The sequence below is a fragment of the Myotis yumanensis genome, unplaced genomic scaffold (genome assembly GCF_028538775.1).
Source record: "Myotis yumanensis isolate MYYU_CA2020_CCGP unplaced genomic scaffold, mMyoYum1.0.hap1 SCAF_19, whole genome shotgun sequence".
Lineage (NCBI taxonomy): Eukaryota > Metazoa > Chordata > Mammalia > Chiroptera > Vespertilionidae > Myotis > Myotis yumanensis.
Genome location: NW_027223770.1, coordinates 6,659,764 through 6,684,952, shown reverse-complemented (window position 1 = coordinate 6,684,952; position 25,189 = coordinate 6,659,764).

Genomic DNA, 25,189 nt, shown 5'->3' with positions numbered 1-25,189 from the left:
GTTTGGTCCAGTCGCACCGTATGTACCTGTGTGTTTGGTCCAGTCGCACCGTATGTACCTGTGTGTTTGGTCCAGTCGCACCGTATGTACCTGTGTGTTTGGTCCAGTCGCACCGTATGTACCTGTGTGTTTGGTCCAGTCGCACCGTATGTACCTGTGTGTTTGGTCCAGTCGCACCGTATGTACCTGTGTGTTTGGTCCAGTCGCACCGTATGTACCTGTGTGTTTGGTCCAGTCGCACCGTATGTACCTGTGTGTTTGGTCCAGTCGCACCGTATGTACCTGTGTGTTTGGTCCAGTCGCACCGTATGTACCTGTGTGTTTGGTCCAGTCGCACCGTATGTACCTGTGTGTTTGGTCCAGTCGCACCGTATGTACCTGTGTATTTGGTCCAGTCGCACCGTATGTACCTGTGTGTTTGGTCCAGTCGCACCGTATGTACCTGTGTGTTTGGTCCAGTCGCACCGTATGTACCTGTGTGTTTGGTCCAGTCGCACCGTATGTACCTGTGTATTTGGTCCAGTCGCACCGTATGTACCTGTGTGTTTGGTCCAGTCGCACCGTATGTACCTGTGTGTTTGGTCCAGTCGCACCGTATGTACCTGTGTATTTGGTCCAGTCGCACCGTATGTACCTGTGTGTTTGGTCCAGTCGCACCGTATGTACCTGTGTGTTTGGTCCAGTCGCACCGTATGTACCTGTGTGTTTGGTCCAGTCGCACCGTATGTACCTGTGTGTTTGGTCCAGTCGCACCGTATGTACCTGTGTGTTTGGTCCAGTCGCACCGTATGTACCTGTGTGTTTGGTCCAGTCGCACCGTATGTACCTGTGTATTTGGTCCAGTCGCACCGTATGTACCTGTGTGTTTGGTCCAGTCGCACCGTATGTACCTGTGTGTTTGGTCCAGTCGCACCGTATGTACCTGTGTGTTTGGTCCAGTCGCACCGTATGTACCTGTGTGTTTGGTCCAGTCGCACCGTATGTACCTGTGTGTTTGGTCCAGTCGCACCGTATGTACCTGTGTATTTGGTCCAGTCGCACCGTATGTACCTGTGTATTTGGTCCAGTCGGGAAGAGGGACTAGCGCTCACTCACTGCACTGGGCGAGTGGGTGTTGTGTGAGGAACACCTTTTGGGGGAACCCCTGCCCTCCCTTTCTCAGCCGTTATGGTTCAGGGGGCCTGACCTCGCTCACTCGCTCCAAGCCTGACCCACATCCTCCCGGCTCCAGGAATCGGTTCTGGGATGTGGCCATTGAAGTTCTCTTGGTGACTTTGGTGGGAGCGTGGGGAAAGGTAGACTCTATCTGATGAGCCTGAAGGTGCTGGGACCCACGCACCCTTCTCACCACCAAGCGAGTGTGTCTGAGAGTGACGCCCATGCAAGGGAAGCAGGACCCGCAGGAGGGAGAGGGATGGCGGCGCTGCTTGAGCTCCTGGATCCAGCTGTGTTCTCCTGGTACGTGAGCCAATAAGCCTCTCTTTTAGGTTCCACCAGTGTGTAGTGTTTGTGTCACAACCTGGAGCCCCCAGGCACACTCGGGGACATTCAGAAATAAGACCTGAGCCCTAGCCAGTGTCACTCAGTGGTTAGAGCCTCGGCCTTTGCAACAAATGGTCTCAGGTGTGATTCCTGGGCAAGGGCACATACCTGGTTGGCAGGTTCACTCTCTGGCCCTGGTCCAGGTGCATGCAGGGGCAACCAATCGATTTTTCTCTCTCACATCGATGTTTCTCCCTCTCTCTTTCTCTCCATCCCTCTCTGACTCCCTTCCATATTCCCCTGTCTCTAAAAACCAATGGGAAAAAGATCCTCAGGTGAGGATTAACAAAAAGTAAGTAAATAAATAAATAAGACCCGTGTCCATAGGAGAGGAATTGCTTTCCCAGGTAACTGTTTGCATGTTGGGAGATAAAGTGGTGAAACGGTGTTGAAGTCTTAACAACCAGAACCTTAGAACACTCTTATTTAGAGGTTGAGTAATTGCCGTTAGTAAAGATGAGGCCCTGCTGGAGAGGGTGGGCCTGACCTACGGAGTCTGATGTCTTTATGAGAAGAGGAGAGGCCACACAGAGAGGCACCGAGCAGACAGCCATGGGAGATGGAGGTGGAGACCGGAGGGATGCCGCCAGGAGCCAAGGACTGTGAGGTGGCCAGAGACTTCCAGGAGGAGGAAGAAGCCATGAGAGTCTTCCCTGGAGCCTTCAGAGGGAGCAGGACCCCAAAGCGGTCAGATGATAAATTTCGGTTCGTGGTAGTTTGCCACGGTGGCCCTGGGAGACCAATAAAAGGGTCAAGGACATTGCCAATACTGTATCCCCTCTGAGACCCACTGCACACCTGCACAAAGGCTCCGAGGAACCCTCCCGGAAAGGCCCATTTAAAGGCACCTGACCCAGCGTTCCCGCAGCCTCGCGGACGCCTCCTGAGATGCCTTGGTCTCTGAGATCTGCTCCCACTGTGGCTGCGGGAGCTCTGAGCCTGATCATCTCACAGGAGGAGCCGTGCACGTGGGTGAGTCTGGTTGAACATTCAAACTTTCTATTTTCTAATTCAGTGGTTCTCAACCTCCTGGCCCTTTAAATACAGTTCCTCATGTTGTGACCCAACCATAAAATTATTTTCATTGCTACTTCATAACTGTCATGTTGCCACTGTTATGAATCGTCATGTAAATATCTGATATGCAGGATGGTCTTAGGCGACCCCTGTGAAAGGGTCGTTCAACCGCCAGAGGGGTCGCGACCCGCAGGTTGAGAACCGCTGTCTAATTTTTTAAGGAATAGATGTTTGCAGTTTAAAAATATTCAAGCAGCAAAGAAACTGTGCAGTGAACACAATTCTCTCTCCTGCACCCCCCGCCTGGCCTCCCCAGGTGCAGCTCCCGTTCTCGTATTGATTCCTACGGAGATAGCTCCATGCACACGTGAGCACACAGAGGTGCTCCTGGTGCCGCGCAAATGGCCGTCTGCTCCAGGTGTCGTTTCACAGTCCTTTTTGCTGCACTCACACACCTCAGATTTCTGGGTCAGTAGACACAGATCAGGGTTCCCAGCCTCGCGCTGCTGACAGGTTGGGATGCCTGATTCCTCGTTGGCGCGAGGGCTGTGCTGGGCACTGCAGGAGGTCCAGCAGCATCCCTGGCCTCCACCCACTAGATGCCATTAGCGCTGTCTCTCTCCCTTCGGTTGTCATTTAAGTTGTAGTGGAAACAGTGTGACAGTGAGCATTTTTATACACGTGACTTTGGCACATGCACTTGAGTTTATCTGAAGGATACTGTGCTGTTACACTCAGTAAATACTGGTTAAGTTTACATATGAATGAAAGGAGCAGAATGTGATCTGGGAGCTTCCCAGCCCTATCCTCTCCACCAAGCGGGGGAAATTGTGCCCAGGGCTGGAGGAAGTGAGGCCCGTGCAAAGGGAGGAACAGCACCGAGGTGGAGTTCTCACTTAAGCCCCTTGATCCAGCCATGCCTGAAGCCAGATCCGTCTGGATGTTCCCATTCTCTGAGTCCATGTATTCTTTCCATGGCTTGCGCCTGTTTGAGTTGGGTTTGTATTTTACAGCTAATGAGTAACCCGGGTATCCACAGAAGCATCACTCCCCCGGAAGCCTGTCCTGCCCCAGTCCTCTTCTCTGGGCTCCCACAGGCCTTGCTGTGTGTGCTCGGCCAGCACGTCCTCTGGAGGCCACTGTCCCCTCATCGGTCTCCTTGCCGCTGTATCCGCAGGCCCAGACTGGATGAATGGATGGGGGGAGTCCCATACAGCTCACAGCCTCACCGCCGCCGCTGCTAAGCAGAGACTCGATAAGTCCATGCAAGGAGCCTTCTGGCAGCAGGAGAAGCCTCTTAACTTGATTCGGGAAGCTCTGCCAAAGGAGCAAAACAATCCCCCCTCCAGGATCTGGGGCTGCACGGGAGGGGGGGTTCCTCGCGGGGAGGGGCCGTCTTCCAGGAAAATCCCTTCCGTCCTGAGCCGCCCGCTAGACGCTAGACATCACTGGGCACATGGCCTGGTGGCCCCTGAGGTCTCTGACTGTGGCTTAAACTTTCCACTCACTCCCAGGACAGGTTTGACCTCACGGGGAACCATCCTGCTTCAGCGCACCATGCCCCGCCTGCCACAAACAAAGCGCACCTTTTACATCGTAATGTTTCCAAAGTGTCCCAGTGCCGGGGGCAAGAGCCTCCACACCCGCACAAGGCATGACAGGCTGGGAGAGGGACAACCTCCTGAGTGGCTTCCACCCTATAAAGTGGCCCAAGTGCACACGCATGCGTCCTGAGGATCCCAAAAGACGGAGGAGGGAGGAGAGCAACAAGCACACGTGCACCTCTCAGTGCTGGGCGTGCTCACATTCGTCCCAGGCCGTTAAATGAGCACCTACTGTGTGCCAGGCACCGTTCTAGACACTAGCTTCATTCTAGGAGCGGGAGGCAGACAAAGAAAGAAAGGAGTCATTTCAAAGGCAAACAAGGGTTATAAAGGAAAGAGAACAATGGAGGTGGGATAAAGAGGGACTTGGAAGGGAGCTGCTTGAGGTGGGGAAATCACGCTGTCTCTTACCCAATCCCCACAACCTCGGGATGTCGCTGTCCCTCTCTATGGAAGAGGAGCTGCAGGTAAGAGGGTACAGTGGCCTGCCTCAGTCACACAGCACAGAGAGCAGACTGTTTAAAGGTACCCGGGACTTGTTTTAATCAAGTTGGTAAGACACTCCGGCCTGAAGATGTTAATTATACCCACAGATCCGTGGGACAAGGGGGCACCGCCGCCGGGCAGGGCCGCCCGGGGAAGCACCAGGGTTGGCCAGGAGCAGTGGGAATGGGGTGGGGGCCCAGGGAGACCCTTTACCATGGTACCCACAGGAAGAAATGGGGGAGGCAGGGTGGGCAGGTTTAGAAGGGCCAGTCTGATCATTTCCGTGGGCCTGGGGTGTAAGGCTGTCTGCAGTCGGGTGCCCTGGGGTAAGGTAGGGCAGGTGCCCAGTGGCCAGAGTGGGAGAGCCCACTGCATGGGGATGTGGCTGGCGTTCTGAGCTCTAAATTGGTTGGTTTGCATTAGGAAGGCATGCTTCCTAGTGGGTGGTTTCGTAACTCTAGGGATTGGCCAATTGTGGGAGAGGCGGGTCCCTACAGGGTAGCCAGGTCCCAGGGCCTCAAAGCATCAGAATATAGAAAATAAATGGCTAGTACAGAGACTCAGCCTGTGACTCAAGGTGCCCCCTCGGCTGCCCAGTGAGCCAGACCCTGGCCACTAGCGACTGTCCACCTGTGAGGACAATGCAACAGGTTGGCTTCAGCTACAAATGGAAAGAACAACAGTGTTTTTCTGTCACTTACGACGCCGTCTTCCCACGGGCTCATTCATCCTCGCGAGCCTGAGGTCAGAGGGTAGGATGGGGTACAGAGAGGCATTTCAACTGGGAAGCTGCTGAGAAGGAAATGGGTCTGTGCAGAATACCCAAGAATTGTTTTATTTTCTTACAAATTCTGCTGCACTTCCATTCAGAGCTTGTTGTCCAGGGCACGGGGTGGCGGGGGGTATCCTTGATGAAAACAACACAAATACTGTTTTCAGAAATGTGGCTGGCTGGTGCCCATGTTGCTTTAATTTGTTGGGACCAGACTGTCCAGCCCTCGTGGATTTGATCCCAGGCAGGCTCGTTTGACTTCTTCTGAGAAACACTGTTTTCAGCCACAAGCTATGCCCCTCGCCCGGCCAAATATGTTGCAATCCTCGCTAAAGGTCCCAGCAGTCGTTGTCCAGGAATCCTGAGCCTGCCTTCTGGGTCCCATCTCCAGACACTACCCGTATGCCTTCCACACGCCACTGGTCCCCGGAAGGGACCACAGAACTAGTCTAGGCTAGCGGCAGAGCGAAGTGAGATGAGGGACAAGCATAAGGTAGGGGTCCATCATTGTTTGCTGAATGAATAAGTGAGCAATTGGACAGATGGATGAAAGGACAGATGGATGGATGAATGAATGAGTCGGTGGGTGGGTGGATGGATAGATGGACAAATGAATGTGTCGGTTGGTGGATGGATGGATGGACGAATGAATGTGTCGGTGGGTGGATGGATGGATGGACGAATGAATGTGTCAGTGGGTGGATGGATGGATGGATGGATGGACGAATGAATGTGTCAGTGGGTGGATGGATGGATGAACAAATGAATGACTCAGTGGGTGGATGGATGGATGGACGAACAAATGACTCGGTGGATGGATGGATGGATGGACGAATGAATGACTCGGTGGATGGATGGATGGACGAATGAATGACTCGGTGGGTGGATGGATGGATGGATGGACGAATGAATGACTCGGTGGGTGGATGGATAGATGGATGGATGGATGAATGACTCGGTGGATGGATGGATAGACAAATGAATGACTCGGTGGATGGATGGATGGATGAATGAATGACTCGGTGGGTGGATGGATGGATGGATGGACGAATGAATGACTCGGTGGGTGGATGGATGGATGGATGGACGAATGAATGACTCGGTGGATGGATGGATAGACGAATGAATGACTCGGTGGGTGGATGGATGGATGGATGGACGAATGAATGACTCGGTGGATGGATGGATGGACGAATGAATGACTCGGTGGGTGGATGGATGGATGGATGGATGGATGAATGAATGACTCGGTGGTGGGTGGGTGGATGGACGAATGAATGACTTGGTGGATGGATGGATGGACGAATGAATGACTCGGTGGTGGGTGGGTGGATGGACGAATGAATGACTCGGTGGGTGGGTGGATGGATGGATGGATGGATGAATGAATGAATGACTCAGTGGGTGGATGGATGGATGGATGGATGAATGAATGACTCAGTGGGTGGATGGATGGATGGATGGACAAATGAATGACACAGTGGGTGGATGGATGGATGGACAAATGAATGACACAGTGGGTGGATGGATGGATGGATAAATGAATGACTCGGTGGGTGGATGGATGGATGGAGTGAGTTCAAGTTCTCCTGGGCTGATAAAAAAACAGTTTCTTCTCTCTTTTCCTGGGAAATGTTTCCATCCCTATATTGACGAGAACAGTTCTCTTCTTTTGAAAAGAGCCACCTCCTTCCTCAAAAATACTAAAATTGCCACATGACCCCGCAATCCCACTTCCGGGGAGAGATATGTCTAAGAGAAATGAAATCAGGATCTTGAAGAGATATCCGCACTCTCAGGGTCATTGACGCATTACCACAGCAGCCGAGACAGGGACACAACTTGAAGTGTCCATCGACAGATGAATGGCCAAAGGGGATGTGGTACATACGCACAATGGAATATTACTCAGCCATAAAAAGGGAGAGAAGGCAGTCCTACCGTTTTCAACAACAGGACCCTAGAGATCATTGGGCTAAGTGAAATAAGCCAGACTCAGGAACACAAATCCTGCCTGGTATCGCTTACATGTGGAATCTGAAAGCGCTGGTCTTGCAGAAGCAGACAGTAGAATGATGGCAAAAGGGGCTGGTGGGGGGTATATGGGGAGATGTGATCCAAGGGTACAAACTTTCAGTTAGAAGATGAGTAAGTCCTGAGGTTCTAATATCCAGCAGGGTGACTATTGGTGTCAACAACACTGCATTGTATGCTTGAAATCTGCTGAGAGGATAGACTTAACCATGAACAATAAAATCATAACCATGAACAATAAAAATAAAGGGGTCCACCGCTGTGTCTTTCATTTTATTCTTTTCTCTTACTTTATTCCTCAAAACAAGGCTGGCTGCCCAGGGAGCCCAGGAAGATCAGCAAGACAGCCTCTCCTTTAGAAATGACCATGATCTCACTGCACCCCCCCACCCCCCCCACCCCCCACCCCCCCCAGTGGAAACTGGAGCACGGCTCAAGGAGACCTGCTGTCACAGGATCCTGCTTACGGGCACAAAAGCTGGGAAATTTCAGAGCCAATCTGGGCCAGGGGAGGCCGGAGCTCGTGAGCTGGGCCCAGATGATTCCTCCAGACTGCAGAGAGGCCAGCGGCCTCGCCCGCCGGCCAGCCTGCCCAGCAGCAAACAGGAAATCCCAGAATTTATAGATGACCCCGTTACGAGGCAAATGTTTTGGAACAAATTGTTCTTCTTTTAAATCCTTGTTTTCCACTAGTTTCTCTTTCTGGATTCCCCCCTCCTTTCCACCTTCCCGCTGTCCTTGTTAAACCGGGGCCACAGCGCCACCTGCTGTCCGTCATGGGCACTGGGATGGCCCTGGGTCCTCTCCCCACCTCCCCCGCTCTGCAATGGGTGGGAGAGTGATTTTCTGGCTTCTGTCCGGAGAGTCTGTGCTAAAGCTCACGTACCAGGTCGCAAGAGAGCTGCTCCCGGGGCTGTTATGCGACCTGTCCTCTGGGACAGCCAGGACGGGTGGAAAAGCAAGTCACCGCCCAAGGCCAGGTCTCCGCTCCCTGCCCACCACCGGAGCCGGCTTTGGTCAACCCAACAGCCTCAATTTCTTCCGCACCCAACTGCGGCTACTTTCCCAGGCGGCATGGACACCGTGGGCACGTCCTGGCCCACAGAACACCTGGGTCCTGCGGGGTGGCCCTCCCTGGGAGGGAGCCAGAGGGGCCAAGGCGGAACCTCAGAAAAACGGCACGTTCCTCTTGCGACAAGAGTGAGAGCTCCGCGAGGACCGACCACACCAGTGCCCACGAGTCTCAGCTGTGTCCCCGCTTATGGGCGGAGCGACCTTGTGGGGTGGCGTCTTCCTCTTCCATCTCAGGGGGCTCACTCGTATGCGGGGACAGTAATAGTAACCAGACCACAAGGGTGGCTGGGAGCAGTGACTGAGGGTGCACAGAGGATGCAGTAAAGGGGTCTGCAGGGAGTAAAGGCCTCGATGATCCCAGCTCTAATGTTATTATGAGATGAACATGATGCCTGACACAGAGCAAGTGTTCAGTAACTATCCTAGGAATGAATGAATGAATGAATGAATGAATGAGTGAATGAATGAAAACATCACAGAGACTTCGATTAGTTACAGTCCAACCACCGCCTGTCCCTGCTTCCCCTCATCCAGAAACATTCCTTCATGAGTGTAGGGCCCTCTGCCTGGGACCTCCGTTTTCCCACCTGTCAGATGGGCACGGCACCCATCTTCCCTACTGCTCAGAGATACAGAGGCATCTGTCAGGGATGAATGTGAAACCGCTTTGCAAAGCTTAAGGAATCAAGGAAGGGACTCCTTGTTTTCATTCCATGTGCCTGGTGGCTTAGCCCTCATCCTCTGAGGGTCCCTGGGGGCTCTCTGGGCACTCGTGCCACGAAGTGGTAGCTACATCCTGAGCCCCAACTCACTGGAGGTGTCAGATCAGTCCGACTGCTGATACAAAGGCTGGGCGAGTTAACTCTTTTGTTGCTGATACAAGTTGAAGACACTCAGCAGGTGTGGTCTCCCTCTGGGAAAGCTCTTTCTCTAACCCAGGGAGAGAGAGGAATGCGGGGACGGGGGGCGGGGGGGGTGTCTCCCCTGAGGCCACTATTTGAAGTGATTCCTGGCAGGTGACCGATGGATCAGATGACGGTAGGAAGCCAGGGTGGGGCCGCCTCCACCACCATGAGGGGTTAGTTTCAACCTAGTGTGGTGGGTGCTGGGGAGCCACAGAGGGCTCATAAGTGAGGGAGGAACAGGTCCAGAGGAGAATTCGGGAAGCCACGTGAGGGTTGATTACAGCAAGGACTACACAGTTCCTTTCATGTCATGAGTGTTAGGTGACCAACTAGCCTGCTTTGCCCAGGACCCAGGGAGTTCCTTGAACATAGGCTCTTCAAGTTTAAAAGTGGGAAAGTCCCGGGACAAGCTGGCCGCCCTGATTCAATGTCAGATCGCTCCCTGGAGCCGGCAATCTGGTGATTCGGTCCCCGCTCTGCAAACCACGCTTTCCTGAGCCTCCTCATCTGCTCTCAGAAGAACCTCTCCCCTGCCCGTTCCCTGCCGGCTCTACCCTGCGGAGCAACACCTAACTCCGCAGGTCAACAGTCAGCAGGGGCTGTGCTCCTCCCTTCCAGGCGGTATCTGCACTTCCACAAAGGCCTCCTGGAGACACGCTTCCATCCAAGGGGGTGCTAATCGCATCAACATTTCAGCCCAGGAGAGACGGGGCGGGGGGGCATTCAGAGGGTAATGGGGGACGGCCACATCCCACCTGTCAGCAGTTATCCGTTTCACCTTGCACAGAGCAGGCTCCGTCTCCCTGGCGCTCGGCTTGCCAGCCTGCCCTGCCGCGCGAGCCTGCAGGAGCCTGGGCTGCTTAAATATTCTGTAAATAATGCTGACTCCGGGACTTTGTCCGTAGACTCACAGAATCATAGCAATAGAATCACAGAATGTCAGGCCAGAAACAGCTGCGAGACGTCATAGAGTGCGGGGTCAGGGAAACACACTGCGCGCCCGCTGACACCTCCCATGCCCTGCCCGTGGCAGACATCACTAATCAATCACGGCCGGCTGCTGAGCTCGCGGGGAGCCTGAGAGTCTTTCCAGGCATTCCAGGAAGCAGCTGCCAACGGTCGCGTACTGGACACACGTGCTGTGTTCCTTTCCCCACACCCTTTCTCCTTGTGACCACGTCCATCCCCAGCTGTTGGCCAGGCCCTTGGTATCAGGGCTTCTCAACCTAGGCACCACTGACGCTTGGGCCAGACAATTCTTAGCAGAGGGGGGCTGTGCTGGGCACTGTAGGGTGTTTGGCAGCATCCCTGGCCTCTACCCACGAGACACCAGTAGCCCCTCCCCACACCCACCCACCAAGTTGTGACAACAGAAATGTCTCCAGGCCTTGCCAAACGTGCCTATTTATTTGTGTGTTTTCTCTCGTCTTCATCACACGTCCCTGAAGCAGACGCCGTGGGTTTTCGTTTCATAGACGAGGAGACCAGAGACGGAGGCCGGGAAGGAGCCTGGGACGCGTGAGCGACAAAAGCAGGATGCAGGGCCCACATCCCCCTCCCGCGCCCTTCCTCCTCCAGCGGGAAATTCCGCTCAGCTCATTGTCTTTGGCTGCAAACTCTGGGACCTGGGAGGCTGAGAGAAACCAGATGCCTCGTCGATGTCCTGCGTTTGACGAAGGCGCTGGAGGTGGACGGCCCGGTGCCGCGCGGCAAACATCCCGGGCTCCTTCCCACCCGGAAAATGGCTCGGGGTGCGGGGACAGTCCGGGAAAAGGCTGCCTGGGACCGCAGGACGCCTGCCAGGCTGTTGGAGAAGCGTCGTGATACCACGGATCATACGGATCATACGCCCCTCCCAGAGCACTGACAGACCTCCCGCTGCAGGGGAAGGGAGGGGGTGGGGGGAGCCTGGCTGTGCCCCCAGAGAGTCGCGACTGAGAACATGACAGTTTGGACATACAGCCCGTGGGCAATGTTTCCCTTCTCCGGTGCCAAGAATTCCTAACAAAGGAGGGGGAAATTAATTAATTTTAAAAACCCATAAAAAACACTCATGCAACTGACTGGTGAGAAACTGTCCATTTTTCTCCTTGGTAGCGATCAAAATGTCTCGAGTTTCTCCACACATATCTTACAGACGTTCCATAAATCTCCCCGATGCGCCTCTTCCCCGTAAGCGAGGTCCCCTGGGAAGCCATTGCTTTTCCTCAAGACACGTATTCAAGGGAAAAGTGGATGTAACGCTTAGGAAAGGTGGCGAAGCCGGCGGTGGGGGGGGGGGGGGGGGGGGGGGGAGGGGGGCGGGGGGCACCTGAGAAGAAGCGAGACTGAACGTTCAGTGCCAAGAAGAGGGACGCCCCTCGTCCTGGACATTCCTGGCATTTCCAAACTGTCTTTCACTTCTCGTGCACAGATCATCTCTTTGTGCTGTCTTTTTACTCTTTTTATGTACTTATTCCCGACCGCAAAAGTAATCCCCCCCCCCCCTTTTTTGGCGCAAAATCTGAAAGGATAGAGGAAAGGAGAAAGAAGCAGAAGAGAACGACCAAAAAAAACCCCTTGCTCGGCTGTGTTGTGTTTTGGAGATTTTCCTGGGCAGTTTGATGGCCCCGGTTCAGCCACGGGGTCCACGCGCAGTCCGCCACCCGGGGAGCTTGTTAAAACGGCAGAATCCCAGGCCTGCACCCCTGGGAGGGGGAACCTGGAGGTCGGGGTGGGTCCCCCGGATCTGCGTTGTTCATAAAGCCCTTGGGTGACTGATGTGGGCGGTCACTGGACCACACTTTGAGAAATAATGAGTTTCAGGTTTTTCAGACCCTGGGCAAATCAGAGACTCGAAAAGCCAGATTTGAAACAAAACAAAACAAAAAAAATGGGGGGTAATGATTTGTTTTCTGGAAGGGCTCAGCTTAAATAGGCATTTCCCTCAGTGCCGTGAACATATGATTCCGTTCACACTCGGCGACGCGGGGACGCGGCCAGGACTCCGTCGGCAGCACTCTGGGCCAGTGCGGCACACCGCCACCTTTTTACAGAGCAGCGCTGACACCCATCTGCTCAAATAAATTAACGTTTCCATCTCAAATAACTCATTTGGCTGGATCATCAAGGTTACCCGCCAACTCGGAGGGAGAGGGGTGGAGGCGAGGCCGGGGACGGGGAGGGGGAGGAGAGGCGTCTGCAATGTCTAAGGTGCAAGTAACACCGCTGCATTTTTGTAGCCAGGGAAGGGGGAGGGGTGGAGGAACGCGGCTGTAATGTAATTCACATGGACCGCCACACCACTGTCTCCTTTCATAATTCCTGCTGACGCCTCGGGGTGGGTCAGAGCCGGAGCTGTAGGAGCGGATGGGAGCCGCAATCTGGGGCAGTAGTCCTGTGCAAAGACAGCGGAGTCTGTGTGAGCGTGCATGTGTGCGTGCGTGTGCACGTGTGGGTCTGCGTGAACATGTGTATACGCATCTGTGCACTGCATTTGTGGGTGCACATGTGCATGTGTGTGCATGTGTCTATGTGCATGTGAGAGTGTTTGGGGGGCGGGGGGGGACAGTGGCAAGAAGTGGGGACTGTCCTGGATAATAAGACCAAGAAGTTCAGGGAAAGGTACTATAGAGTAGAAAGAGCAAATCGTTTTTCTTTTAAACATCTTTACGGTATGTTGAAATCATTTTAGGGTTACAAGAAAGGTGCAGAAAGAGTACAGCGATAGCCCGCGTACGCCTCACCCAGCTTTCTCTAACGTTAACGTCTTACATAACTATTGTACAATGACCAAGACCAGGAAGCGGACATTGGTACATGGCCGTTAGCTGAACTACAGGTCCTGGCCCGATGGCACCGGTCTCTCCACTGATGTCCGTTTCCCGGTGAGCAGGCGCGTTCAAGTCAGAGAGAGCTGGGCCCAAGTCCCACCATCCCTGGGAAACTGTCCACGCCACCCACCTGAGCCCTGATTTCTGCCTGTAAAACGGGAAACAACCTCACCTACTACTCGGCTCCCATAGGCAAACACGTGCGTCCAGAACCTGGCACACCAGTGTGCCGTGATGTGGACTGTATTTCCCACCCCCTTTCCAAGGACCCTGCTCCATCCTCGAGGACGAACGGGCATTCGTGCACGTTCCTGTCGGGCCAGTTTGACTTCATCTCCGCGGCTGAATCACTTTTGGGAGAAATAGACAAGACAGGAGGCAGGGGGATGCGCTAGGAAGCTGTTGCAACGGCCGTGTGAGCTAAGTCTGCCCAGGGCAGCAGGCAGGTGGGGACAGGAAGGTCAGGCGGAATAAAGTCAGCTGATGAGGGAGGATGTGGAGCACGGAGGTGGGCGGAGCCAACAGTGAGCAGATTGTCCCTTTACCTGAGATCAGTGGTTCTCAACCTTCTGGCCCTTTAAATACAGTTCCTCATGTTGTGACCCAACCATAAAATTATTTTCATAACTGTCATGTTGCTACTGTTATGAATCATAATGTAAATATCTGATATGCAGGATGGTCTTAGGTGACCCCCGTGAAAGGGTCGTTCGACCGCCAAAGGGGTCGCGACCCACAGGTTGAGAACCGCTGCCTGAGGCAATCAGAGGGAGCCAGCTCAGGGGAGGAGAGAGCTAAGACACCCGCACTTGCTGAGTGCCTGCCGCATGCGTGCCAGGCGCTGTGCTCAGCACTGCCCAAGCACGTCATGGAATTCACGTGCTAACCCAAGAGAACGGTGACTCGGAGAAATGAAGTCATTTGCCCACGTGCTTTGGGGGGGCGCGGGGCATGCGGGGAGTCATAAAGTCCAAGGTGCCTGCAGGCAGGACGAGCTGGACAATTTCCAGGGCTCACTGCAAAATGAAAATGAGACGTCCCCACCTTGTTCCAAATCTATGAAGAACGCCAAGACGGTGGCAGCCGAGCATCAAAAGAAGCGTGAAGTCCATCCTTCTGAGATCAGGGCCCTGAGATCCCAGGCCCTGAACGGCCCTGTGGCAGGGGCTCCATCGAAGGGAGGCACGAAGGAAGACCGAGGAGAGGGGAGCTCAGAGGCGCGCTGAGGGGAGGCCTGGGTGGAGGGCACACTCGGTGCAACCAGCAAAGACCCCCCAGGAGCAGCGGGCAAGTAGCACAAGTAACAGGACGCCGGCAGAGCGCCGGAGGGCAGGAGTCCCTGGGAGAGGTTAGAAACACGGGGCTGAGGGCGCCCTCTGTTTGTGGGACTGCACCCCGCTGCTGGCCACGGCCCTGGGAGCCCAGAGCCCAGCTGCTCAGGGTGCAGGAGCCCAGGCCGACTGTATTCACAGGGGACTTCGTGGAGGGGGCAGCGGCAGAGCAGCCTGGCCTGCTTATCTCAAGAGATTCTTCCACCGCCAAGATCCGAGGGCAAGTTTGTGGTCACAACGAAAGTGATTTTTTTTTTAATCAAACCGCCTACACACGGCTTCTCATTGGGGTCCCCTGGGCCCTGAGCGATGCCTTCCTCCTCCTGCCACAGCCTCCCAGATGGTTGGTCGGCTCCGTCCTTACATTGTGGCCGGGGACCAGGGCTGAAAACGCCTTTGAGGGTTCTTGTGCAGCAACCGCTAAAATCTTTCTGGGGGTGCGACTGCTGCCAAGGCTTCGGGTGGTCAGGGCCTCCGATCGGGATGGCGGCTTCCCCTCCTGTGCACGACTGCAACCAGGAGGGCCGGTCATCGTGGGCTGGCTACTTACAGGCAGTGGCTGGGCTGTTGGCCTCCTTCCTAATAAAGACACGGAGGCAGCTCACGGTCCATGCGGACCCCGCCTCACAAGAAGGAACTCGCCCCGATTTCTCCACGTTACCTTCCCGAATGGCTCCGCTCCCCTTTTCCTTCCTAAGCCACAGTCCCAGAGCCCCCAAATGACCGGCAGCTCCCAACTCCTGGCCTTGTGCCCAAGTATGTGGATCGCCCCCTCCGACGGCACCGGACACCCAGCCTTGCCCTGACTGGTCCATTCCCAAGTCTGGTCACCTGTGTTTTCAGGCACTTTTGTTTCTAAAGCCATAGGGATGGTCCGTACCACAGCAATATTTTAATTTAAAAAAATAAACTTCGTTTTCTAGAGCAACTTTAGGTTCACAGCAAAACTGAGAGTTCCCATGTATACACTCCCAATGCCTCCCCCACGAGAGGGGGTCTGTCAACAGGCCTACACAGACACATTATCACCCGAAGTCCACAGTTCACCCGAGGGTTCACGCTACGGGTCTGGAGAAGTGTATGCTGACATGTGCCCACGACAGCATCACACAGACTAGTGTCACTGCCCTAAACGTACTCTGTGCTCCGCCTCCCTCCCCCAGCCCAACCCCCAGCAGCCACTGATCTTTTTACTGTCTCCATAGTTTTGTCTTTCCCCGAATGTCATACAGGTGGACTCATAGATTGTAGTCTTTACAGGGCAAAGTTTCATTGTTAGTAAATTTTCCATCTAAAAAAAAAAAAGCTTAATGCAGAAAGATCCGACTGCACGGCAGTCTACCCAGTGTCCATGTGAACTAGCCTGCTTGGCTGTGCTGTGCTGCAGTAACAAAAAAGCCCTGACACCTCAGCCGCTCCCAACAAGTTCATTTCTCATCTGGGGCCGGACGACGGGGGCGCCCCCCAGCTCGGCACACGGCTTCCGGAGCCACTGCCGCAAAGGGTAGAGAGACAGAAAACGCCCACCTGCTCTAAACACCTCTGCTGGGAATAGACACACAGACACGCGCACTCCGAGGCCAGACCCGTCACTCAGCCCCAGTCTGGCGACACGGAGACGAGGGAAAGGAAGCGAGCGTGACCGTCTCTGCCACAAACTGAAAGTCACCTCCGCCCCCGATGCCCCTGCGCAGAGGGTACGGCCGTTACCAGCAGGTCGGCGTCCTCCGGGCCCATCCTCCAACAGACGCACAGTTAGGGCTCAGGCCTCCGCTCCTGCCTGTCCACAGGCAGCACACAACCCTCCTTCCTTCACAGAAACCGGGCCGAGCTTTGCATGCACTCCTGCGCTTCGCCCTTTCACTGGACAGGGTCTCCTGGGCGCCCATCCCGACAGGGAGGAGTGAAAACGTGGATTCGCAGCAAAACGGCGGCATTAACCGTGCCCGTGGGTGCCCTCCGCTCTGGCTGGGAGGCCTGGGCGCATCCCCGGCACGTGCATGGGCACTTCCTGTCCCCCCGCAAGGTGCTGAGTGACCTGTCCACCCCCACAACGCTCTGAGGTCCAGGCCATGACCTCCTCTCTCCAGTGCTCAGACCAGGTGCCGGCAGCTCTGAGATCTGAAGGAAAGTCCTGTCCAAGGGCACGGCCAGGCAGGGGCAGGAGGCGGTCCACGGGGCTGCAAAGCCTGGTTTCCTCCTCCTTTGGCCCGGGGAGCATTTCAAGCTGCGGCCCCGGCCCTGAGTAATCCCTCCTGGACACGCAGCTGACAGGCGCCTGAGGCTGGCGGGGCAGGACCCTCGGGGCCCCTGGGTCTGTCTGTCTGTTGCTTCAAGTGTTTGGACGGAACAGACCCAGGGACGCCCCTTCTTCCAGCCTCCGACCACCTCCAACCTCTTTCCCAGCCGCCGCCTCCGGAACCACCTCGCCATCCTGGGCCTCCGAGACCGGCCCGACAACGTTTTCAGAGCCAAACACCGTCTCGCCGAGCAACCATGAGCTCCCCGTCCGTCAGCCTCATCCCCCCGCGTGGCGCCCACCTGGCACCTGCCTCCGCGGCCTCGCACACCTACCTCGCTCTGGGCTTCTCCTCGGTGCCCGGTGCCCGCCAGGCGGCTCTGCAGTGCGTGGCCACTGCCGGGAGGTGCCAGCGGCTTTTAAAGAGGCTGACCCAGCGCGGTGGCCGCATTCTCCTCCAGGCCGAGCCCGAGCCTTCCCAGGCCAGCAGGGCGACACTCAGGACGCCCCGGAAGCGCCACGGCCTTGGAGAGGAAGCTGACCCCGGGCCTCTGGGACTTCCTGCAGAACCACTTCCTGGGTAAGCAGGGGAAGCTCACCAAGAAGGTGGCTCACCCTGGCTCACCTCCCAGGGCTCACCCTCAAGCAGGACCAGGAGCCTTCGGAGCCCAGAGACCTTTGAGGGGCCCCCACCTCCCCCCACCCCCATTCCCGGTGCCTGGCTTTTGCCTGAGCCTCTTCCTAAAACCGCTTGGAATCTTTTAACCACCCTGGAGCCCTCTGCTATGCATTGGACCAAGTGGAAACAATAAAGCTTTTTGCAGAAAAAAAAAAAAGAGAGAGAAAAAAAGGACTGAATGGAATTTCCAAAACCAAGTGGCAATGGCCGTAAGCAGCTGTAATACTTACTCCAGCTCTGATCATCAGATGCCAGACAACTTGTTTTTTTGTTTTTGGTTTTTTTAAAATATATTTTATTGATTTTTTACAGAGAGGAAGAGAGAGGGATAGAGAGCTAGAAACATCGATCAGCTGCCTCCTGCACACTCCCTACTGGGGATGTGCCCGCAACCAAGGTACATGCCCTTGACCAGAATCGAACCCGGAACCCTTGAGTCCACAGGCCGATGCTCTATCCACTGAGCCAAACCGGTCAGGGCTAGACAACTTATTTTTGTCCTCAGATGATATTGCAAGTTCCTAAGGACCGAAATCTTTTTTTTTAATCTTTATTGTTGAAAGTGTGACATAGGTCCTCCTTTTCCCCCATTAACCTCTTCCAGCCACTCCCGCCCCCCTCCCCCCAGGCCCTCACCACCCCACTGTCTGTGTCCACAGGTTATGCATATATGCCCACAAGTTCATTAATTGATTTCTTCCCACCCACCCTCCCCTGCCTTCCCTCTGAGGTTCAACAGTCTGTTCATGCTTCTATGACTCTGGGTCTATTATTGATCATCAGTTTATTTGGTTCATTAGATTCCACATATGAGTGAGATCATGTGGTACTTACCTTTCTCTGCCTGACTTATTTCACTTAGTATAATGCTCTCCAGGTCCCTCCATGCTGTTGCAAATGGTAACAGTTCTTTTTTATTGTCGAGTAGTATTCCACTATGTAGATGTACCACAGCTTTTTAATCCACTCATCTGCTGATGGGCACTTGGGCTGATTCCAGATCTTAGCTGTTGTAAATTGTGCTGCTATGAACATAGGGATGCAAATATCCTTTCTGATGGGTGTTTCAGGCTTCCTAGGATATAATCCTAGAAGTGGGATGATTGGGCCAAATGGAAGTTCCATTTTTAATTTTTTTTTAGGAAACTCCATACTGTTTTCCACAGTGGCTGCACCAGTCTGCATTCCCACCAGCAAGGTACTAGGGTTCCCTTTTCTCCACGTCCTCGACAACACTTGTCGTTGGTTGATTTGTTGATGGTAGCCATTCTGACAGGTGTGAGGTGACCCCTCATTGCTGAGGACCTACATCTTGTGCGTCCTACTATGCACCTCTGACCGCCACCAACACACACACCTGGCAGAGTTGCAGATGCACAGTAAGTATTCAGTATCCGGTTCTCTAAGTCAGGCCTCCCCACACATCCTGTCCAGATGATGCCAGCAGCCTCCCCCAGGTCCTCCTGGCCCCCTGGGCTTCCCACAGGCCCACGCAGCCGCCAGAGGGGCCATGGGAAGGGGAAGTGAGAGCATCGCGTGTCCAGGGCACTCAGGCTGAAACCCCCAGGTCTGCCAGGTGCACCTCCCCCGGCCTCTGAGCCTGTCTCCTCTGCCACAGTTGCCCTTCCCTCCCCTTGGCTCTCTGCTCACGTGTCCCTCTCCTGGCCCCAGGGGTCCTCCACCTCAGCACTGGTGACACTGGGGCCAGCTGATTCTGTGGCGGGGCTGTCCCGTGTGTGATGGGATGTGGAGCAGCACCCTGGCCCTCCCTCTAAGGACGCATCTTTCTGGGAACCACCCAGACCACCTTCCTTGGCAGCTCCAGAGGAACCAGGGCTGGGTGGGGAACAAAATCGGGCCGCCTGAGCCATGGTTCTCTGTGAAACGGACTATTGGGGATCACAGGGGGACGCTCAGGGTTTTCCTTCGCTTCCTCACCAGCCACAGAGCGGAAGTGGATAAGGGAAGCGGCGGCCACTTTTCACGCAGCCTCGGAATTCCTGCCTGAGGTGCTGACTCAGAAACCAGGTGGAGCTGCTGACAGAGCGCTGGGCTGAGGGCGGGCCCCCGGCTGGCGGACAGCTCCTCCTGGGGCCACCCCAGACCAGGGAGCCAAGGTGGAGCTGCCTCATAGCTAAACTCACCCAATACTGCGGCCGAGTGTGCAAGTGCACGAGCTCGCAAAGAAATTCGTGCTGTAAGTGGTGACTCTCAAGCCACGAGCAATAAAAGGCATTCCCAGGGGACACTCCTCCTGGGGGTTCCGGCTGCGAGGGCACCATCCCAGTGTGTGCTCCAGGCCCCGTCATTCCTCCCCAGCTACGACCCCAAGGCCATACACCAACCAGGAAGCCCTACACCAGCCCTCATTCAGGCCCCAGTAGGGAATGGGATCGCTACTTTGCTTCCTGGAATGATTTTCAGGTTCATTCATTCACATCTTCTTTGCTGACTGGGCCCTGGCAAGGCTCCTGAGTGGTTCAGGCTGCCGCTGGCTCTACAAGCAGACGGCTCGCTTAAATGCCAGTTCTGCTTCTTACCAGCTGTGTGAGCTTGGAAAACTTACTTAACCTCTCTGAGCCCAAGTTTGCTCATATGTAAAGCAGAGCTAAAAAATACCTACCTCTGGGCCTGTGATGATTAAACCAGAAAATACATGCGAAGTGCTTAGCAGAGTAGCATTAAATGGGAAGTAGATGCCGGTATTATTATCAGCATTATTATTATCCTACATCCAGGACAAATTAAAAAGCTCCGTAATCCTTGGATGCAGCGTGCAAAGGGACAGTGGTGGGCCGAGAGGATGGTTGGTAGGTAAAGCAATATCATTTCTGACAAAGAGGCCATAGAAGCGTAAAATGTGAGAGTGGAGAGGAAGAGCCGCGATGATTTGGTTCACTTTACAAGTAAGAAAGTAAGGCCGAAGTCCGCAGATGCAGGTGACGTGACTTATTCAAGGTCACAGAGAAAGTCAGGGGCAGGCCGGGCCTGGCTCGGCTTCCTGACGCCCAGCGGCGGCCTCCCATCGCCTCCTCTGTCACAGACGAGCGGACGGAGGGAGGTCCTCCTCCGTCACCGTCAGCCAAGTCCACGGTCACAAGCAGATGTTCCAACGCGTTGCTGCTGGAAAACTCAAGGGGAGGCATACAGTATTTTCCAGGAATGTTTCCCTAGAGATGCACAAGTAACTGGGAACAGTTCTCCTTGATGCAGACAGAAAAGAACCATTCATTCCAACAGGACTTGGAGGGGGCGTGGGGTGTGGGGTGGCGTGCCTGTTCTCGGGGAGCGTGGACAGAGAGGCCAGACTCGGATCTGGAAGGTCCAGAAGGGGGCCTGAGTCTCCCGTCCATCCTGGACATCGGGCCCGGCCCGTGCAGCTGCACTGGACAGACCTGCGCTAGGCCCTGCCGCACGCCAGGCCCTGGCTACGGTGCTGTCCACACGACGTGGGCCCTCCCTCGAGGAGCATTTCTGCTGCGTCCGTTTCCTCCTGCCGCTGTAACCAATGGCCACAAATCTACTGGCTGAAAACAACACAAAGGCATTGTTTTGCCACCTGGAGGCCAGAAGTCTAAAATCCCGGTGTCAGCAGGGCCGGTTCCTCGTGGAGGCTTCAAGGTGAGTATCGGTTTCCTTACCTTTTTCTACCCCTGGAGGCTGCCTGCTTTCCTTGGCTCGTGGCCCCTTCCTCACGTCGCATCTCCTACTACTGATGACAGCACAGGGCAGCACGGGGTAGCTGAGGGACAACGGGAAAGGTACTCAACGCCTCTGAGCCCCAGTTTCCTCATCAGAAAGAGGGGGGTGATGGGAACACATCACACGAGGCTTGTGGAGATGCTGAGCACTGTAAGGACTCAACAAAGGCTGGGATTTTATAACAGCAATGATCGCCATTACCGCCATCGTCATCATCCAACACTCTCATTTCCATAGCAGAGCTGGGAGGGGGTTCAGGGGGTGGGGAGAGACACACATATGGAGAGGCATGATGACCTCTGCCTGGGGTGTCAGAAAAGACTTTCCAGAAGAGGTGACCCTTGACCTGGCCCTGATCAGATGGCAGAAGGAATCTGACCAACAGCATGGGGAACGGGGGCGTTCTGGACAGAGGGACCTGCACAGGAAAGACCTAGGTGTCGGAAAGTATTCGGGGTGTTGGTTGAATCGAGAGGGGTCGGTGTCAGGAGGCAGGAGACGGCAGAGAGCTCAGGACCTAGGTCTGTGGAATCAGGCCTGGTCAAGTGCCGCAGCAACACTAAGAGCTCTGTGGCCAGGGGCCTCGCTTGTCCCCTCTCCTTCTGCCTTCAGAAGAAGTGGACAGTAATAGCCTGACAGGGTTACAGCAACGAAAGGCGCTGAGGTCTGTGAGAGGCGTCGGGGGCCCTGGAACGGGCGCTGCAGACGTGGCCGTGGAGTCTGGATTCTGGAGACGCGCTTTCTGTCTTCTCACCGGCCCTCTCCTCCGGGCTCTCTGTCCCTGGTCCCGGGCCCGCAGGAAGTCTGGGCGCTGACCTTCCCCAGCTCTCCTTTCTGCCACCGTCCTCCCGGTTTCTCACAGGTGCGAGAGGTGCTGTGAGACCTTGGCTTGTCTGGAAAGTGTGGGAATGGTGGCAGCAACCTCCTGTGGCTGCCCTGAGGGTTCACAGAGAGGACGTACAGAAGGTGGCCGCTGTTCTGTTATATTGTAGGAGGTTAATGGCTTAGGCTCTGGAGTCAGACAGATTGGACCCAGGTTCTGCCTGTGTCCGTGACTGGCTGTGTGACAGTGGGAAGTCGCCGTACCTCTCTCAGTCTCAATTCCTTATCTGTGAAGTGAGAATGATAAGGCCACCACAGAGGTCCTTTAGGGGGAAGGAAACTAAGAGAATGCCTAGGGTATGCTCATTACTTTGCTATCATCATCACATTATTGTTGTTATCCTGCTCTGTCATTTACATGTGGGGACAATAGGCTCAGAGAGGGAAGTGCCCTGCCCAAGGTCACACAGCAAGCGGGCGGCAATCCATCCCACCAGCAGCTTCCTGTGGGATCAGAGGTCCGGGAGGGTGCCTGGCACGCGTTCCAGGGACCGAAACCTGAGACGTGCAAAGCCCTCCCCCTGCGTGGGCTGTTTCCCTGGGTGAAGGGCACGGTGGCATCCCCCACCCGCAGCCTACGGGCCGCCCTGGTGGCCCTGCATCCGAGGGCCGGGCAGCTCTGCCTGCTGAGGAATCAGATGGCACCAGCAGACGGTCTCTCCATGCTACTGGAGCCTGCACGGCTCTCATCATTTATTTTGGACAGAACACAAGATGGGACAGCACAGGAGTCAGCTGCTGGTCCGAGGAAGCAGCTCGGGGCCAGGACTCCTCCCGGGGCCTCCAGGAGCCGAGTAAACACCCCGTGCAGATCGGAATTTGGCTCCCATTCCAATCGCACTTCAGGAAGTGAGGCCTCACCGATTCAAAGATAGGACGCAAACTATTTTCTTGGCATAAAGCTTTCTACTAAAAAAAAAAAAATTAGTTATGCTTTTTTTTTTTAAGCTGGAGGTTATTTATAGATTAAAGTTAAGACTGGCGAGTTTCAGGTAACAGGTGAGGCCAGTGAGCAGGAAGGGTGAGGGCTCCTGGCTCCCACCTTCCGATGGGTGGGAGGATGGCCTTGGCCACATGCACTCAGGGTTTTATTTCTCGAACTTGCTCTGCCGCTCAGCTGAGCTCCCCAGGCCTTTCTGGAACAGTTGCTGGTATGAACAAGTCTTCCTTTGCTCAAGGCAAAGCAGACACCCCCTAATGCCAGCCAGTGGGCCCACCCGATTCCAACTATTATCCAGGCCAACAGGCGCTATTGCAATTACTAGTAAAAGATATTGTCAACAACCGGCTTTAACAACAAGACCGCTCAAGGAGGAGGTTCTGGGAGGCTCGCTCTTCGGGGCCACAGACATCAGGGTCGTCCGGCTCCCCTTCTGGGTGTGGGTGACCAGGTCACAAATGTGTTGATACCAACATGTTTTCTTGGCAGATGGGGCACAGTGGAAAGAACAATGACCTCAGGGTCAGGAGACCTGGGGTCAGACTCCAGCTGCAGCTCAAGCCTCCCCTCAGCTTCCCCATCTGTAAAATGGGAATCTCCAGGAGCCTGCCCACCAAGTTTTTGTTTTGTTTTTAATAGACTTTAATTTTTAGAGCAGTTTTAGGTTCATAGCAGTATTGAGCAGAAAGTAGATATTTCCCATAGACCTCCTCCCGCTACCACACACACAGCCTCCCCATGATCAACATCTCCCACCAGAGTGGTACCTTTGTTATAATTGATGAACCTACAATAACACATTATTATTATGGACGAAAGGGGCCATATGCTAACCTGACCAGCTCAGGGAAGGCCTGCATGGCAGTCTTGCAAACTCAAAGACCTAAAATAACCACAAAGGATGGTCTGAAATTAAACTGTAACTAGAAGTAGTGATGGTGGGTGGTCTCCTCCTAGGTCGGTATCTTCCCTGACAAGGTCAATCTTTACCTTAACTGAGCCTATTGTCGTTTTTCATCTACGATAACATATCCTTGAAATGTCAGGGTAACATGTAATTTCCCTTTTTTTCTAGACCCCTCAGGGCACAACCAAATGCCCTGGGTGCCAAGACAGAGACCACAAATCCCTTCATTGTTATTGTTATCATGTTAATTGTGGACTGTTAACTATCCTGCACCCCTCTAAGTAAAAGAAGTATGTGTCCATCATTTTACTCTTTATCCAATCCCAGAGGTTTCCCACTTCACTTTCTCCCGCCTCCCTAAATCTATCACCAATGGATTTCATGTAACCCACCTACATCTCCTCCTTTGATTGCAATGTATAAAAATAGATGAAAAACCTCCATTCTCTGGAGCATTATCCCAATCAGTTGAAATTCAGCTTCCCGGCAATTGTCGACAGTTTGGCTCAAATAAACTCACAAAAATTCTTTACAGGTTTGAATGATTTTACATTAACATTACCATCCAAAGTCCATAGTTTACATTAGGGTTCACTCTTGGTGTTGTACGTGCTATGGGTTTTGACCATGTATGACCCGTATCTGCCTTTACAGAAGTTGCCTTGCCCTAAAAGTCTCTGTGCTCTGACTATTCATTCCTCCCCTCCCCGACTCCCAAAACCACTGGCAACCGCTGGTCTTTATTCTGTCCCCATAGTTTTGCCTTTTCCAGAATGCCGTGTGGTTAGAATCATACAGTACGTAGCCTTTTCGGGTGGGCTTCTTTCACTTAGCGAGATGCATGTATGCTTCCTCTATGCCTGTCACCACTGAATAGCTCATTTCTTTTTAGCGCTGAATAATGTTCCATTGTCTGCATGGACCACAGTTTATTCACCCACTTGCCTATGGAGGAACATCTTGGTTGCTTCCAAGTTTGGGCAATTATGAATAAAACTGCCAGAAACATCCACATGCAGGTTTTTGTGTGGACACACATTTTTAACTCTCCAAGTTCTTGGGGTTTGTTTGTTTGTTGATATATTTTTAAATTAATTTTAGAGAGGAAGGGAGAGGAAGAGAGTGATAGGAACAACAATGATGAGAGAGAATCATTGATCGGCTGCCTCCTGCATGTCCCACTGGAGATCGAGCCCGCAACCGTTCATGTGCCCTGACCGGGAACTGAACCGTGACCTCCTGGTTCATAGGTCGGCACTCAAC